This window comes from Somniosus microcephalus, chromosome 3, assembly GCF_052327205.1.
Source record: "Somniosus microcephalus isolate GS21.2 chromosome 3, FLI_Smic_1.0, whole genome shotgun sequence".
Classification (NCBI taxonomy): Eukaryota; Metazoa; Chordata; class Chondrichthyes; order Squaliformes; family Somniosidae; genus Somniosus; species Somniosus microcephalus.
The window spans coordinates 354,425,049-354,440,668 of NC_140989.1; the positions used below are offsets into that span (position 1 = coordinate 354,425,049).

The window sequence follows — 15,620 nt, forward strand, 5'->3', positions numbered from 1 at the left end:
CGAAAGATTGACCATGTTCAGAGAATCGTACAGCACAGAGGGCGGTCATTCGTCCCATCGTGCCCTTTGAAAGAGATAGCTAATTAAAACGTTCTTCAAATCAAAGAGCTAAGATGGCCATCTCAGGATTCCTGGTAGGTCAATAAGGAATTAATACAAGACTGCACTGTTAAATTACCCTTTGCTGTTGTGTACAGCAAAAGAATGAAACCAAGGTATCAATTCTAGAAACAGATTACACCAGCTAAAGCAAGTTTTTAACAACTACCAGAAGGAAAACATTGCAGCACTGCCACACAAAGCAAGATAGATATCGATCTATCAAAATACACATTTCAATTAAACTGACTTGTCTTCAACAAGTCAATCAGAAGAGATTGAAACATAGAAAAATAGGAGCAGGAATCGGCCATTCAGCCCTTCGAGCCTGCTCCGCCATTCAATATGATCATGGCTGATTGGTTTTAGATGTTATATTTCATTCACGTTTAGGTTGTTTTTCTTAGTAGCTATAAATGATTGCCGTTAAATCTTCATCCCAGATTTTTCCTGAATTACAGTATCAAGAATTTCAAGAGCTCCACATAGTTCCCAATTCAAACAATTTGATCACCATAAACAGCATGTTCTTTTGGCATTCACTCAAGTTTCTGCCTTTTCATCCAAATTAAGTATTATTCTGCATTTTCCTTTGTTTTTGCACCTTCTCATTGTCCTTTGGGTTCCTCCTCTGAATTTCACTCCACACCCCCTTCCCCATTTATTAAAGCTTTTTTGAGGATTTTCTCCTTTGCTTGACATTTTTCTTTGACTTTTTGTTCAACCTCACTCTTAGAAATTTCCTCTCCTCAAAAAACCAACCCTCATCAAAGTCACAAACTACATCCTATGTCACGGTGATAAACTTAAACTATCTCTCCTCATCCTTCTCGACCTGTCTGCTGCCTTCGACGTGGTTCACCACTCCATCCTTCTCCAACGCTTTGCCACCGTCATCCAGCTGGGTGGGACTGCACTCGCCTGGTTCCATTCTTATCTATCTAATTGTAGTCAGAGAATTACCTGCAATGGCTTCTCTTTCCGCTCCAGCGCCGTTACTTCTGGTGTCCCCCAAGGATCTATCCTTGGCCCCCTGCTATTTCTCATCTACATGCTGCCCCTTGGCGACATCATCCGAAAACACTGTCAGTTTCCGCATGTATGCCGACAACACCCAGCTCTACCTCAACACCACTTCTCTCGACCTCTCCACTGTCTATAAATTGTCAGACTGCTTGCCCGATATCCAGTACTGGACGAGCAGAAATTTCCTCCAATTAAATATTGGGAAGACCAAAGTCATTGTCTTTGGTCTCCACCACAAACTCAGCTCCCGAGCCACTGACTCATCACTCTCCCCGGCAACTTTGAGGCTGAACCAGACTGTTCGCAACCTTGGTGTCACATTTGACCCCGGAATGAGCTTCCGACCACATATCTGCATCATCTCCAAGACTGCCTATTTCCAAATCCGGAACATCGCCCAACTCCGCCCCTGCCTCAGCTCATCTGCTGCTGAAACACTCACCAATGCCTTTAAGAACATAAGTAGTAAGAGCTGGAATAGGCCATACGGCCCCTTGAGCCTGCTCCGCCATTCAATAAGATCATGGCTGATTATTGATCTCAACTCCACTTTCCCGCCTGATCCCCATATCCCTGGATTCCACTGGAGTCCAAAAATCTATATCTATCTCAGCCTTGAATATACTCAAACACTCAGCATTCACAGCCCTCTGGGGCAGAGAATTCCAAAGATTCACAACCCTCAGTGAAGAAATTCCTCCACATCTCAGTCTTAAATGACCTACCCCTTATCCTGAGACTATGCCCCCTTGTTCTAGACACTAGACTTGACTATTCCAATGCACTCCTGGCCGGCCTCCGACGTTCTACCTTCCATAAACTTGAGGTTATCCAAAACTCTGCTGTCCGTGTCTTAACTTGTCCCGTTCATCCTGTGCTCGCTGACCTATATTGGCTCACTGTTAAGCAACGCCTCAATTTAAAAATTCTTATCCTTGTTTTCAAATCCCTCCATGGCCTCGCACCTCCCTATCCCTATAATCTCCTGCAGCCCCACAACCCTCAGAAATACCTGCGCTCCTCTAATTCTGGCCTCTTGAGCATCCCTGATTTTAATCACTCCACTATTGGTGGCCATGCCTTCAGCTGCCAAGGCCAAAAGCTCTGGAATTCCCTCCCTAAACCCCTCTACCCTCCTTTACGACACTCCTTAAAACCTACCTCTGTCTGCCCTAATATCTCCTTGTGACTCGGTGTCAAATTTTGTTTTATAACACTCCTGTGATGCGCCTTAAGTTTTACTACGGTCAAGACGCTATATAAATATAAGTTGTTGTTGCTTTCCTCCCAATCCCAATATTTTACCAACATTCTCAGTTTTTCTTTATCTGCTGGGATAAATAATTAATTCTTAGAGGTAAATAACATCACTGAACATTAGTTTCCCTGATCAAAGAGCCTCCACACTTCGAAAAGGATCAATAGGCACTTTACATTAATTCAGGAGTTCTTTAATAAAGGCGAGATGGACCATGGAAAGCAAGAAGTGAAAAAGGAGCACAAGCAACTGCAGGGAGAAAAAAAAATTGATTAGGGAATCTTGTAAGTTTCACACTTTGCAAAAACTGCATAAATTTATATTTTAAATTATATATTCAACTTTTTATTAGTGAGTGAATCAGATAGGAGCAAAGCATGCTCATTGTGGTTATGGTTTGAAAAAGCTCCATCATAAGAACTGGAGTTCTTCACCACACAACAGGTACTTCATTTAGGACATAAGGAAATAGAGTCAAGTAAAATACTAATAGACAAAAAGCTGTCAGTTTGCAAAGGAATCGGAACTTTATTCAATCAGATTGTTCCTTGATCAAAAAAGGTGGACACCTAGGCTAATACACTTTCTACACTCTAATCCAGTGCATCAATTACTATACACCAATATTCTAGCTTTGATCCTGGCGAATGGGAAACATACAGAGAACAGCAAAGGTGACAAAACAAACAGTAAGAGCTACAAAAACGAGTATGAAAAGAAACTTGCAAGGGATATCAAAATCAATACAAAAATGTTTACAATTATATTTGGTAAAAGAGGGTGGTCAGGAGCAATATTGGCCCCTTGAAAACTGCTATCAGTGATATTGTCAATGATAATAAGGAAATGGCAGACATGTTGAATAATTACTCTGCGTCAGTATTTACAGTAGAGGAAGAGGATAACATACCAGAAATCCCAAGGAAACTAATATTGAATCAGGGACAGGGTCTCAACAAAATTAACATAAGCAAAATAATAGTAATGAAGAAAATAATGGCACTAAAGAGTGACAAATCCCCAGGACCAGGTGGTTTCCATCCCAGGGTTTTAAAGGAAATAGGTGAGAACATTGCAGATGCCCTAAATATAATCTTGCAAAGTTCTCTCTATTCAGGAACTGTTCCTTTAGATTGGAAAATTGCGCAAGTCATTCTGCTATTTAAGAATGGTGAGGGGGGAAAACCAAGGAATTATAGACCAGTTAGCCTAACATCTGTTGTCGGGAAATTACTCGAGTCTGTAATTGAGGACAGGGTGACTGAACGCCTTGAAAATTTTCAGTTGATCAGAGAGAGCCAGCATGGATTTGTAAAAGGTAGAGCAAGCCTGACAAACTCGATTGAATTTTTTGAAGAGGTGAGTAAAGTAGTGGTCAAGGGAATGTCTATGGATGTTATTTATATGGACTTCCAGAAGGCATTTGATAATTAACAGTCTCTTATTTGGGACTTTAAGGTTGAAGTCCATGGAATTGAAGGCAAATTACTGGCCTGGTTAGGAAATTGGCTGAGCAGCAGGAAACAGAGCAGGGATAATGGGCAGGTACTCTAATTGGCAAGATGTGACTAGTGGTGTCCTGCAGGGATCGGTGTTGGAGCCTCAACTATTCACTATTTATTAACGACTTAATGTTGACATAGAAAGTCACCTATCCAAATCTGCCGATGACAAAGATAAGCGGCAGTGTAGATGAAAGCATAAAATTACAAAGAGATATTAATAGATTAAGTGAATGGGCAAAACTGTGGCAAATGGATTTCAATGTAAGCAAATGCCAAAAAATGAATATGCAGGCAAATAGATAGGTTTAATAGCAGATAAAAAGGATAGCAACTTATACTGCCATAGAAACAAGTTTTAACATTAAAAACAGAAAATACACTATTTAAATACAAACACACTGTTGGGCATCTGCCATAAATGTTATCCATTGATAAGTGCTACCACAAGAGCAACAAATGTGAAATATGTAGCAATTCAATAGTCAAGCAGAAACCTGATCTTCAAAAGCATTACTCAAACTGAAACATCAAAAACTGTTCAGAAGAGGTAAAAATGATCAAAAAGGCAAAAAAGAGAAAACAAGGTATATTTCCATCATAACAACAGAAAATGCTGGAAAAACTCAGCAGGTCAGGCAACATCCGTGGAGAGAAACTTGAGTTGACGTTTCGGGTTTGACCCTTCTTCAAAACTGGAGAGAAAAGGAACGAGATCGAAGGCAGGGCTGCGATCGGACAAAAGAATAAAAGAACCAAAAGAAGTAAAAGAGATTAGAAGCTAGACGAGATGGTAATATGCTGGGATTAGGTGTAAAGTGTACTGGCAGGGCAAAAGATAGCTGCCAGGTGTGAGAGAGAAACAAAAGGAAAGGGGGGGGGGGGGGGGGGGGGGGAGGAAAGGAGTGGAAAAATATAAGTAAAAATGAAATAGGGGCCGAGGTTATGATCTGAAATTGTTGAACTCGATATTGAGACCGGAAGGCTGCAGAGTGTTGCTAAGTCATATTAAAAAGGAATATTTTCATACAAGCTTCTTACAAAGCTTTAGCTAAATTTCAAAGCTTCATCTTGGTTTTGGAATAATGCAACAGGATAGGAGGTAAGCCGAAGTCAGTAGTAAAAGTATTATATGACCGATAGCCAGAAAGTAGTGGTGAATGAACTCGAAATTTGAAAATAGTCTGCTGGAATGCTACTTGCGGTAGCCCTTTTTTGCTCCAAACTGCACCTCAAATATTCAACCAAAACATAACATGCTCTGCACTTTGACTCTGTTCATATTTGCAACGGTAATGGCACAACAATAACCTAAGTCTATGGCATAATTATTTAGTCTCTAGGTTGTATTAACTGTTGTTAATGTTCAATTGGACGGAGCTTAAAACAAAAGCAATGACTTGGAAAGTACGGTTAGGTGCTTATGAGCAGCATGTTATTTATGAACAGCCAATCTAGCTTTCAAAATCATAGAAATTGGAACAATCAGATAATAATTTAGATCAGTTAATCATTTGCCTTAGGTAACAGTCCTAAAGTTTTGATTTACATTCTAATTTTTTGTACAAAAAATATTTCATTGCCTCATTCTTTTCCACTATGCTGCATAGGGGTTGAACTTACAATCAACAGGTACTGGCACAAAGGCTCACCCTGAAGTAAAAATTACAAAATTGGTAATGGACTGTAAACAAAGAAAAACCTCATTTCATTCACTAGTTGGTTTTCAAATTATTTGGAAAAACATAAACTCAAATTCTGTTACAGCAGGAGGGAAGAGTTTCTTCAGATTATGCACAAAGAATCTTACTGGTGCTTCCTGGAAAATTCTCCACACCGAAGATGCTTAGACTGCAGCACACTGGGAACTGCAAACACAGGTATAATTGGTAATTCCCTTCGGCGAACAAGAGTGATTGTTCTAGGGAAAATATCAAATGCAAGCCCGGGATTTTGGAAGACCCCTACGTCTACAAGTAAAAAGATTATTGTAAAGTGTATATTTTTTTGTTAGAAAGCACAGTCAACAGGCTGAGGGGGGATATGGCAACAAAAACATTTTCAAAAAAGTATTTTAAGCTATTTGATTGGTTTGCCTTTTCCTTGTTTATTGGTAATTTTCTCAATTGGCCATTTAGGATTGGTTGTTTATATGACTATCCAGTAGTTTATTCAGCTGTTTCCCATTGCTTTGGTACATTCATTCTCTACTTCTCAGTTGTGATTTGTCACTGTTTTATTTAGAGTCAATCAACAAAACATAAAGCAGTGTAGCAGACAGAAAATGCACAGTGTTCAATAACAGAAATTGTGGTAGTGGGAGAGTGGAGAAGATGAGATAGAAAAAAAAAGTACCAGAAAAGAGACCACTTCATCAACAGAAAGAGGCATATACACACAATCACAGGACAAATGCTCATCAGAATTTCAGTAAAACTTATTGATAGACTTATGAATTGTATAGCTACAGGTTTTTTCAGTAACATTTTCACATGTAATGTTGCGTGGTAATCAATTTCCAAAGCCTACCTACTTCAACTTTGGAAAAAAAAAACTCCCCACAGTACAAATATAATTTTGAGCTGTATAACATTGGGGCCAAGTGCTGGTGGTTATTTGTCTCTTTTTTGAGGTTATGAATGAAGAGCATCACAGAAGGAACATACATACAGCAAAACACTGGCGTCAGTGTATTCTCTATTCGCCACCCGACTCCCCATCCCATCCATAGTTACAGATCATTAGGATCAGTTTTAACAATTGCCACTGATAATTCCTCAATTTTTTGGGGGGTTGGTGAATAAGTAATGACTGATTTGAGGAAGAAAAAACACATTTCCCAATCCTCCTTCTGAAAATGAAGTCCAGAAATACATGTAAATTACATCTACAAATGTCAGGTTGCACACTGATGGGCCTTGATGACTGCAGCTAGGTTATTAATAAAATGGCTACACTGTATATAATCATTGCAATATACCATTCATAGATTATGGTGTAAAGTTAAATTCTTACATTAACTATTTCATACTTCCAATTAGACCTTAAAAATGTTGTTTTTTTAAAATTCGTTCCTGGGATGTGGGTGTCGCTGGCAAGGTCAGCATTTATTGCCCATCCCTCATTGCCCTGGTGGTGGTGGGCCGCCTTCTTGAAGCACTGCAGTCCGCGTGGTGAGGGTACTCCCACAGTGCTGTTAGGGAGGGAGTTCTAGGATTTTGACCCATCAACGATGAAGGAACAGCGATATACTTCCAAGTCAGGATAGTGAGACGTGGATGGGAACTTGCAGGTGATGGGGTTCCCATGCGCCTGCTGCCCTTGTCCTTCTCGGTGGTAGAGGTCATGAGTTTGGGAGTTGCTGTTGAAGAAGCCTTGGCGAGTTGCTGCAGTGCATCTTGTAGATGATGCACCGGTGGTGGAGGGAGTGAATGTTGAAGGTAGTGGATGGGGTGCCAATCAAGTGGGCTGCTTTATCCTGGATAGTGTCAAGCTTCTTGAGTGCTGTTGGTGCTGCAGTCACCCAGGAAGCTGAGTATTCCTTCTCACTCTGGACTTGTGCCTTGTAGATGGTGAAAAGGCTTTGGGGAGTCAGGAGGGGAGACACCGCAGAATACCCAGTTTCTGACCTGCACTTATAGCCACAATATTTATGCGGCTGGTCCAGTTACGTTTCTGGTCAACGGTGACCACCCCAAGATATTGATGGTAGTGGATCCGGCGATGGTAATGCCATTGAATGTCAAGGGGTGGTCATTGCCTGGCACAAATGTTAATTGCCACTTATCAGCCCAAACCTGAATGTTGTCCAGGTCTTGGTGCATGCAGGCACGAACTGCTTCATTATCTGAGAAGTTGCAAATGGAACTGAATACTGAGCAGTGAACATCCCCACGCCTAACCTTATGATGGAGGGAAGGTCATTGATGAAGCAGCTGAAGAAGGTTGGGCCTAGGATATAGGGGGTGGCGTGTGCCCAGTCAGTTATGCCCCTGACTGCCTGTGAGCTGTTCGAATCGCTCCCACACCCCTGGGTTCTAGACACTGGACTTAGGTACAGGCAGCGATACAGAAAATCGAGTAGACAAGTGGTTTGGTGTAAGAAAACCAAGATTTTATTGAAACAGAATAAAAGTCTTACGAGAAGTTACTGGTATAAAATACAGGCATAAACAAAATTATACTTATACAGGGAATGGGGAACACACGGCACATCGAGAGAAAAACAACATTAACAATCCCCTTATCCTTATCCCACCCACTATACCCAACTAGATTAAGCTATGAGGGGCCAGGAATTCATGCTCACCAATCTAAAACCTGTTGCTTTAACGTTGTGAATTTTGAGGTTTGGTCTTCTGTCCTTTGGGGTACTCCGTCACCGCGTGGTCTCCGGGCGCGGTGCTGGAGTTGTTGCTGCGACACACCTTCCCTCTCCTCAGCCACCGTTGTCGTCTCGTCGCAATGGGTTCTCTTCTCCCTCGGGTGGTCGTCGGCGGTAACGTTGCGGTTGTGGGGCGGTTGGCAGTTTTTATGCTTGTTTGATTTTACTACCCAAGCGTCAAACGCCAGCATATTCGCAGTGTTCAAACACCAACTAATTCTCACTGTCCATACATATACTTTCTTCCCCAAGCGCCAGCTTATAACTAGGCGTTTGGTTTTTACCAATGCGTCTTCTGCTGCCCTTCTCTGCTCTTGTCGGGTTTTACCTTCTTATTCGTCTCGTCTCGTCTGCCCCTTTTTGTGGCCTGTGTGTCCTGTATGACTTTGAACTCGGATCTCGTTCTCTTCCCGCGTTTGGTATGGATGTCCTTGGTTGTTACACAATGCGGGGAGTGAGAAGAGAACCCGCCACGAGTACGAGCGGCAGCAGCCCAAGACCAAACAAGAGGTCAGAGTCAAGAGAGCAGAGCGAAGAGCGATTGCTGCTGATGGGCCTACAATTATACCCGTTCTTCCACTCCTTATCTGCGCGCCAAATCAGGTCAGTCCATTGTCCAATTTAGGCGGGCTTGTTTAATGTAATTATACCAATCTAAGTTAACTGGCTTTAGATGGCTGTTTATCGCACCTGATGGCCCCGATGTCCGGGTTGTATTGTCATTAATGCATTTTAATTGGCCTGTCCAGCCTTGGTGGCTCCCTTGAGCTGTTCCCGATTATTTATGCGGACAAAACTAATGGCCTTATGCTTAGGCCTAACTGGGCTCTGTTTCGAACTGACGCAATGCATATTCAGTGTTTGCCTAGCTGTCTGGCTTTTCAAACACAAAGTCCTTTTCACAGAAATGCATTTTAAGTTTCGATTTCCCAAAGCTGCCTGCTTGTGCTGCAGAGTCCAAGCCTTTAAAATCTTACAGGCTTTTGGTCACGAGGTGCGGATGCCATCTTTTTGGGTAGCCTTTTTAAATTGTCCATACAAGGTCCCTTTTATTAATAACCTTGGGGGAAATGTGGGAATTTTGAGAACCTTACAAGGACACTGCCCTGAGGAACTCCTGCAGTGATGTCTTGGGGCTGAGATGATTGATCTCCAACAACCACAACCATCTTCCTTTGTGCTAGGTATGACTCCAGCCAGTTGAGTTTCCCCCCCCCACCCCCTCTCCCGATTCCCAGACTTCAGTTTTACTAGGGCTCCTTAATGCCACACTCAGTCAAATGCTGCCTTGATGTCAAGGGCAGTCATTCTCACCTCACCTCTGCAATTCACCTCTTTTGTCCATGTTTGGACTAAGGCTGCAATCAGTCTGGAGCTGAGTGGTCTGTGCAGAACACAAACTGAGCATCGGAGAGCAGGTTATTGGTAAGTGGCGCTTGATAGCATTGTCAATGACACCTTCCACCACTTTGCTGATGATTGAAAGTAGACTGATGGGGCAGTAATTGGCTGGATTGGATTTGCCCTGCTTTTTGTGGGCAGTTTTCCACATTGTCAGGTAGATGCCAGTGTTGTAGCTGTACTGGAACAGCTTGGCTAGAGGCACAGCTAGTTCTGGAGCACAAGTCTTCAGCACGATGGCCGGGATGTTGTCAGGGCCCATAGCCTTTACTGTATCCAGTGAGCTCAGCCGTTTCTAAATATCACAGACTGAATCGAATTGGCTGAAGGCTGGCTTCTGTGATGGTGGGAACCTCAGGAGGAAGCTTCATAAACTTTAATTTTAAATATGAAGTTGGTATTGCAGTCATTTTGGCATTTGGTTGCTTAAGCACAGAGTAGTGATTTTTTTAAATTTTAACATTGGAAAAAGCAACAAAGAGAGGTGTTTTTATTTACTTTGTAACCTTAGAAGATGAAGTGAATCTATGATCAATTTTTTCAAAGAATGCAGCAATCCACTGGTCAGCACATAAGGTTTAGAGATCTTCTTCATGTTGAAACACAACAGCCCTCATATATGTTGGAAACTTGATGCACTTCATTTTCTGTACCTAGTTTCTAAACTTCCTAAAGGAATGTAGCAACTTGGCGTCATTACACAGCTCCAACTGTTCAAGCATTACTTTAGGGTTTGTTCAACAGTGTTAACATCTGCTATTGGAGCTGAAAGCAACACCACAGTCATATGATATGGTACAGCAAATATAAAAAAAGAACTGCACAGATAGCAAAAACTCTGCAAGCAGTGTCCAAGTTTGTTGCGCTGAACAACAAACTTACATTTATACAAAGACTTCAACTCTGAAAAATAACGGCACTTCAGAGAGGAGAAGGTGAACACTAAGCACAGCTGGGGAGCTGGAAAAGTCATGGCCAAATAGGTAGATTTTAAACAATGTGTTAAAGCAAGGAGAGAGGAAGAAATAAGGCAAAAAAAAGAGCAAAGAGAGAACAACTTGCAGAGCATAACAGACAGCTGAAAGCTCTGCCACCGATGGTGGAACAGAAAGAAAGGGAATGCACAGGAGGCCAGAACTGGAGGAACTTCGAGTAGGGAATAAGGGTGGAGATGGTTATAGAGCATGGGCAAGCAAAGTGATTTGTCGACGAGAATCTTGAGGTGTATTTCTTGGAAGATAGAAAGCCAGTGCAGGTTGGTACGGTTGGAGTGATGGGCAAGCAGGACTTCGTATGGGGCAGGATGTGAGTGGTAGAATTTTGGCAAATTGCAATGTTACGGGTTAGTGTTGGAAGGCTGGTGAAAGGGGTGTCAGTAGGTGACAAAAACATGGGTAAGGGTTTTGTCTGCAGTGGGAGTGAGGCGACGGCAGAAGAAGGCAATGTGGAAGTGAAAATAAGTAGTCTTGAATTGGAAGAAACTCTAGCTTATACACAACTTCAATGTAAAGCAAGCAGTCCAACAGAAGTAGTAGTTGTGGAATTAAGAGGTGGTGGTGGAGGGTTAGAGCCTAGTGTCGGCAGAGCCTGTAAATGTAGAAATCACTCGAGGGCAACTTTCTTTTAGAAGGCGAATCCGTCCTGCAATTAGTCAGAATGAATTAAGCTACAAACCAAGGCAATACCAAGCAAGGCAGCAACAGTGCACAGCACTTATTCCTAGGGGAGGTGTAGCATAGGCTAACTACAGAATAAAGCTCCTTCCCTCTGCACACCCGCCCCTCCCCCCCACCAAATCACTAGACAATCACCCCCCGACTGCACCAGCATGCAATATTCCATTTCCCACATCAGTCAACCATTCTTGTAGCTTCTCCGAGTAAGGCTAACAATGTACAGGAAACTCTGGTATCCGGCACCGGCATGTTGCCGGTTGATCAAAAATTCCGGATGACGGAGAGGGTTATCTACCGAGGCTATTTTTAACAAAGAAAAATAAAAAAAATCAAGAAATGTGCAGTATACAGTAATTGGGTACTCACCTACAGAATGTTGTGTTAAATGGATGGTGGAAGATGCTTGATTAAGTACAGTACTGCCAGTTGAGGGTAATGCAATGCAATGACTACCAGCAGCGTGGGAGACACACAGTACCCTGGTAAAATGGCAGATCAGGAGAGACTACCGGCAGCGCAGGAGAGTCAGACTCCTGTTACAGGGGTATTGAGGTGTTCCGACTTCCGACAGTGCCAAGAAGCCGAGTAGTGGCAGTTTGGAGAACTACCCCCACTGACTAACTCGACCACCACGGGAGACTCGGTCTCGGCAACATTGCCGGTTATTGAGGTGTTGTTTTCAGTGAAAATTTTGCCGGTTAATAGAGAATTCTGGATATTTAGGTACCGTTTAAACAAGAGTTTCCTGTAGTGTGAATTACTGCTTCTCCCACTCCACTGCCAAGTCCTTTTATGACCCTCAACTTCTATGAATCGCCTACAACCTCCCTCCCATCCTCTGCTCTGATGCCAAGGAAAACTGATAGGGTAATGAGAGAGGAACTATTTCCGCTGGTTGGGGAGTCTAGGTCTAGGGGCAGAGACTAAAAATGAGAGCCAGGCCTTTCAGGAGTGAAGTTAGGAAACACTTCTACACACAAAAAGAGTGGTAGAAGTTTGGAACTCACTTCTGCAAATGGCAATTGATGCTGGGTCAATTGTTAATTTTAAATCTGAGATTAATAGATTTTTGTTAACCAAAAGGTATTAAGGAATATGGGGCAAAGGCGGGTATATGGAGTTAGTTCACAGATCAGCCATGATCTCATTGAATGGCGCAGCAGGCTCGAGGGGCGACATGGCCTACGCCTGTTCCTATGTTCCTAAGTGCAGGGGAAATAATGATCTCCAATAGAAAATATCTGTTCAGTTGCCCCAACCTGATCTCAAAATACACAACACCTCTCTCAGCCTTCATCAAATGTGTCTTCTCCCTCAACTAACTCTCAGCCCAATGCTTACCGACATTGCCATCCCTTTCCTCCATCCCTTCAGCACCTGTTCCTGTTTCAGAGAAAGATGCTGCAGCGGATTGACCTGATTTTCCCTGTTTGCATGTGGAGAAGCACCTGGTTTCTACTTTCACTTCCTTGCAGTGAGATCTCTGGCACAACATGCTGACGCCGCAATACATCTGCCACCTCATAAGGGTTTTAAAATTAAGCGCAAGCACACAAACACATCAACACATGGGTGACACATAGCTTCAATCAGTGAACAATTTTATCTCAAAAAGAACCTTTACATTCCATTGAAGAAACTCTCACTTGATCCTGGTCTGTATAATCCATGCACCATAGTTAATGATTTGAGACCAATATTGGTATTTATACATCCTCAGGCTGCTGAACTTGGCTGGCTTCTAAGAACGACAGTAAGCAAGATTCTCAATCATGCTGGGAAGCAGTAGTGTACAAAGTTGCAGATTTTACAAAACCATCAATGCATGAATCGCTATTAGGGCTGTGATATGAAAATATGCATCTTCATGTAATTCAGTAATATATTTAAAAAACCCTTTCGGATTTAGGAAGCGTTTAAGAAACTATGAACCCGATATTACCATATTCATGTGTTTCCAAATCACTCAAATCAGTTCACCAAGAAAAACTGCCCCCATCATCCAGATCAATCAATGCAATATTTTCAAGTTATTAAAACAAAACTTGCATTCCTTACACCATCTCCCAGAAACACCTCAAAGCATATTCACACAAAACAAACGGCTGAAGTGGAGCTTATATAGGCAAATGTTGCTGCCATTTTAGGCACAGCAAAATCCAAACAGAAGCAAGCGATTGACTGACCACTTAATGACCCTGAAATTACGGGCCTTCAGATTAGCCCCGCAAGTTCCGTGTTTCCGCATGCGTGAAGACCTGGAACTTGTAATCTGTCACGTTTCGCTTGGACAGATCCACTGCATCTGCTACAAATTCACTTTCGCTGGCGCAGAGTTGGGCTATTTGCCCAACTACTGCCCACCAAACCCTTACACCTGGTAAAAGCAGGTGCAAGGCCTTCTTTTACCAGCGTTAAGGGTTAGAATAAACATTAAAATAAACTTTTTTAAATGATTTAAACATACATTTAAAATGAGTTTAGATACATTTTGTCCCTTTTAAAATGTTTAAATTTATTTTTCAAAAAATAAAATTTTAAATATTTAAAGGGTCTTAATTAATTTTGAACGTGATCATTTATTTCTATTTAAGTGGTGTGAAATTTTATTTATTAAGTGATTTCTATCATACTCATGGGGATTCCGTACATAAATGGAATCCCCATAAGCATCATAGGAATCCCCCCTTTTTGATTGGTTGGCATGGCCCACGTGATCAGAGGGACGCTTGCGAACCGCATGTGCCCCTGGGAGCCGTGAGCCTTTACGCAGGCGTACACCTGCAGGCCCAGGGCCAAAGACGCCAGCTAAGTTTGTATTTTTCTTTCAGTTCGGAGGCGTACGCCGGCGGCAAGCCTCCAACCGCAATTTCCAGACCAATCTATTTTTGGTGGTATTGGTTGCGGGAGGCATGGTGGCATTAATATCTTTAACATTTTTAACAATGGGATCAGAACTGCTAGAAAATGCAGACTGGGCCTCAGTTTACCATCTTGTCCCAGCATCCTCAGTACTGCACTGGATTATCAGCATATAGGTTATGTGCTTAACTTCTGAACTGCAGCTTGACCCCACAACCCTCTGATGCAGGTGAGAAACCCGTCAACTGAGCCAAACTGACACCATGATCGTATGTTAATATATTTAGCACAACTGAAACTTGCACTGGCTGTCAGTTACTTACCAGTTAAGACAAAAGAAAACACTTTCTTTAAAATGCAACAATATCCTTACATGTGTTAATTCTTTGTAGATCTTGATGGAGAATGCAAAAATGAATCTGATGATACCATGGAATAACCCAGCTGCTTTTCAGGATTGTGAGAGACATACTTCCCGATATCCCTCAAGATTTACTTTATTTAAAAACAAACCGAGTAGTAACTTAAGTCAATTTGACTAGTTACTAGGAATGAAGATATGTGGAACAATGGGAGTCACTTTGCTTAATCGCATTCAAAATGATGCTATGGCATGTGTAAAAGCCAAGCGATTTGTCTTCTAGACTGGTTGCTTGTAGCATTAGATTAATATCTGAAAAAGCTTACTCCCCACCCCGCCCCCTAATTTTACAGTGACTCTTGCACCAAACAGCAGTGAACTGAGAAAGGAGATTTTACATAAAAAGTACTGCAGAGCAAACCAACATCTATTTCACTGTTCTTTGCTATAATCAACACCAAGTTCTGGAAGCAACGTTCCGGTTATAATCCCCCAAAATATTTTCTCCTTCAATCACCTACTGGAATAGTTTACTGAGTGCTGTAAAGTCTATTGGCATCATCGCCAGTTTCAATCAACATTTGGAAATGGATACGATAGAGTGTGTTGCATAGCTGTAATTCAATCAGAGTGCTCTGATGAGGTCAAACTCAGAGCGCACAACAATTTAAGAATGCCAGGAGAACGGAGATTGGATTTCAGGCTTGTAACTCAACATAGCAGCTTTTATAGAAAATCAAACCTACAATTTTGAACTTCGAGAATTAAAATATGCAACACTATTATAATCCCACTGCAGAAGTGATCAACTTCTGTGAGGAGAAAGTTAATGGCTGTTAGAAATATTAGGAGATTGTTAATAGAGCCTAAAAATCACATTGGCTTAACCCTTTTGAGTTGCAGAGTGATTTACTTGTAGTCAACTAGTACAATGTGTAATAGCTAGATCGAGCTCGATTATAATGAAAACGTACTTTGTGCGGTCATCAAACTACAATACAAATTAGCTGCCCCACTTGATCCAGTAATTAAAATACATGTATATACACCT

At 41.9% G+C, this 15,620-nt stretch overlaps 1 protein-coding gene across 14 annotated transcripts in view; it reads right to left on the reverse strand.

Annotated features, from left to right (window-relative positions):
• The window catches only part of LOC147122354 (heparan sulfate 2-O-sulfotransferase 1), a 299,256-nt gene that overhangs the window by 147,842 nt on the left and 135,794 nt on the right, over positions 1-15,620 (reverse strand). For 2 of the 14 annotated variants that reach the window (XM_085983424.1, XM_085983420.1), the window contains exon 1: positions 11,713-11,919. The exons of the other annotated variants lie outside the window; for them this stretch is intronic. The gene's annotated coding sequence lies outside the window, so the exon portion shown is untranslated. Of the gene's footprint in view, positions 1-11,712; positions 11,920-15,620 lie in introns of those variants that run through there. 14 annotated transcript variants of the gene reach the window in all.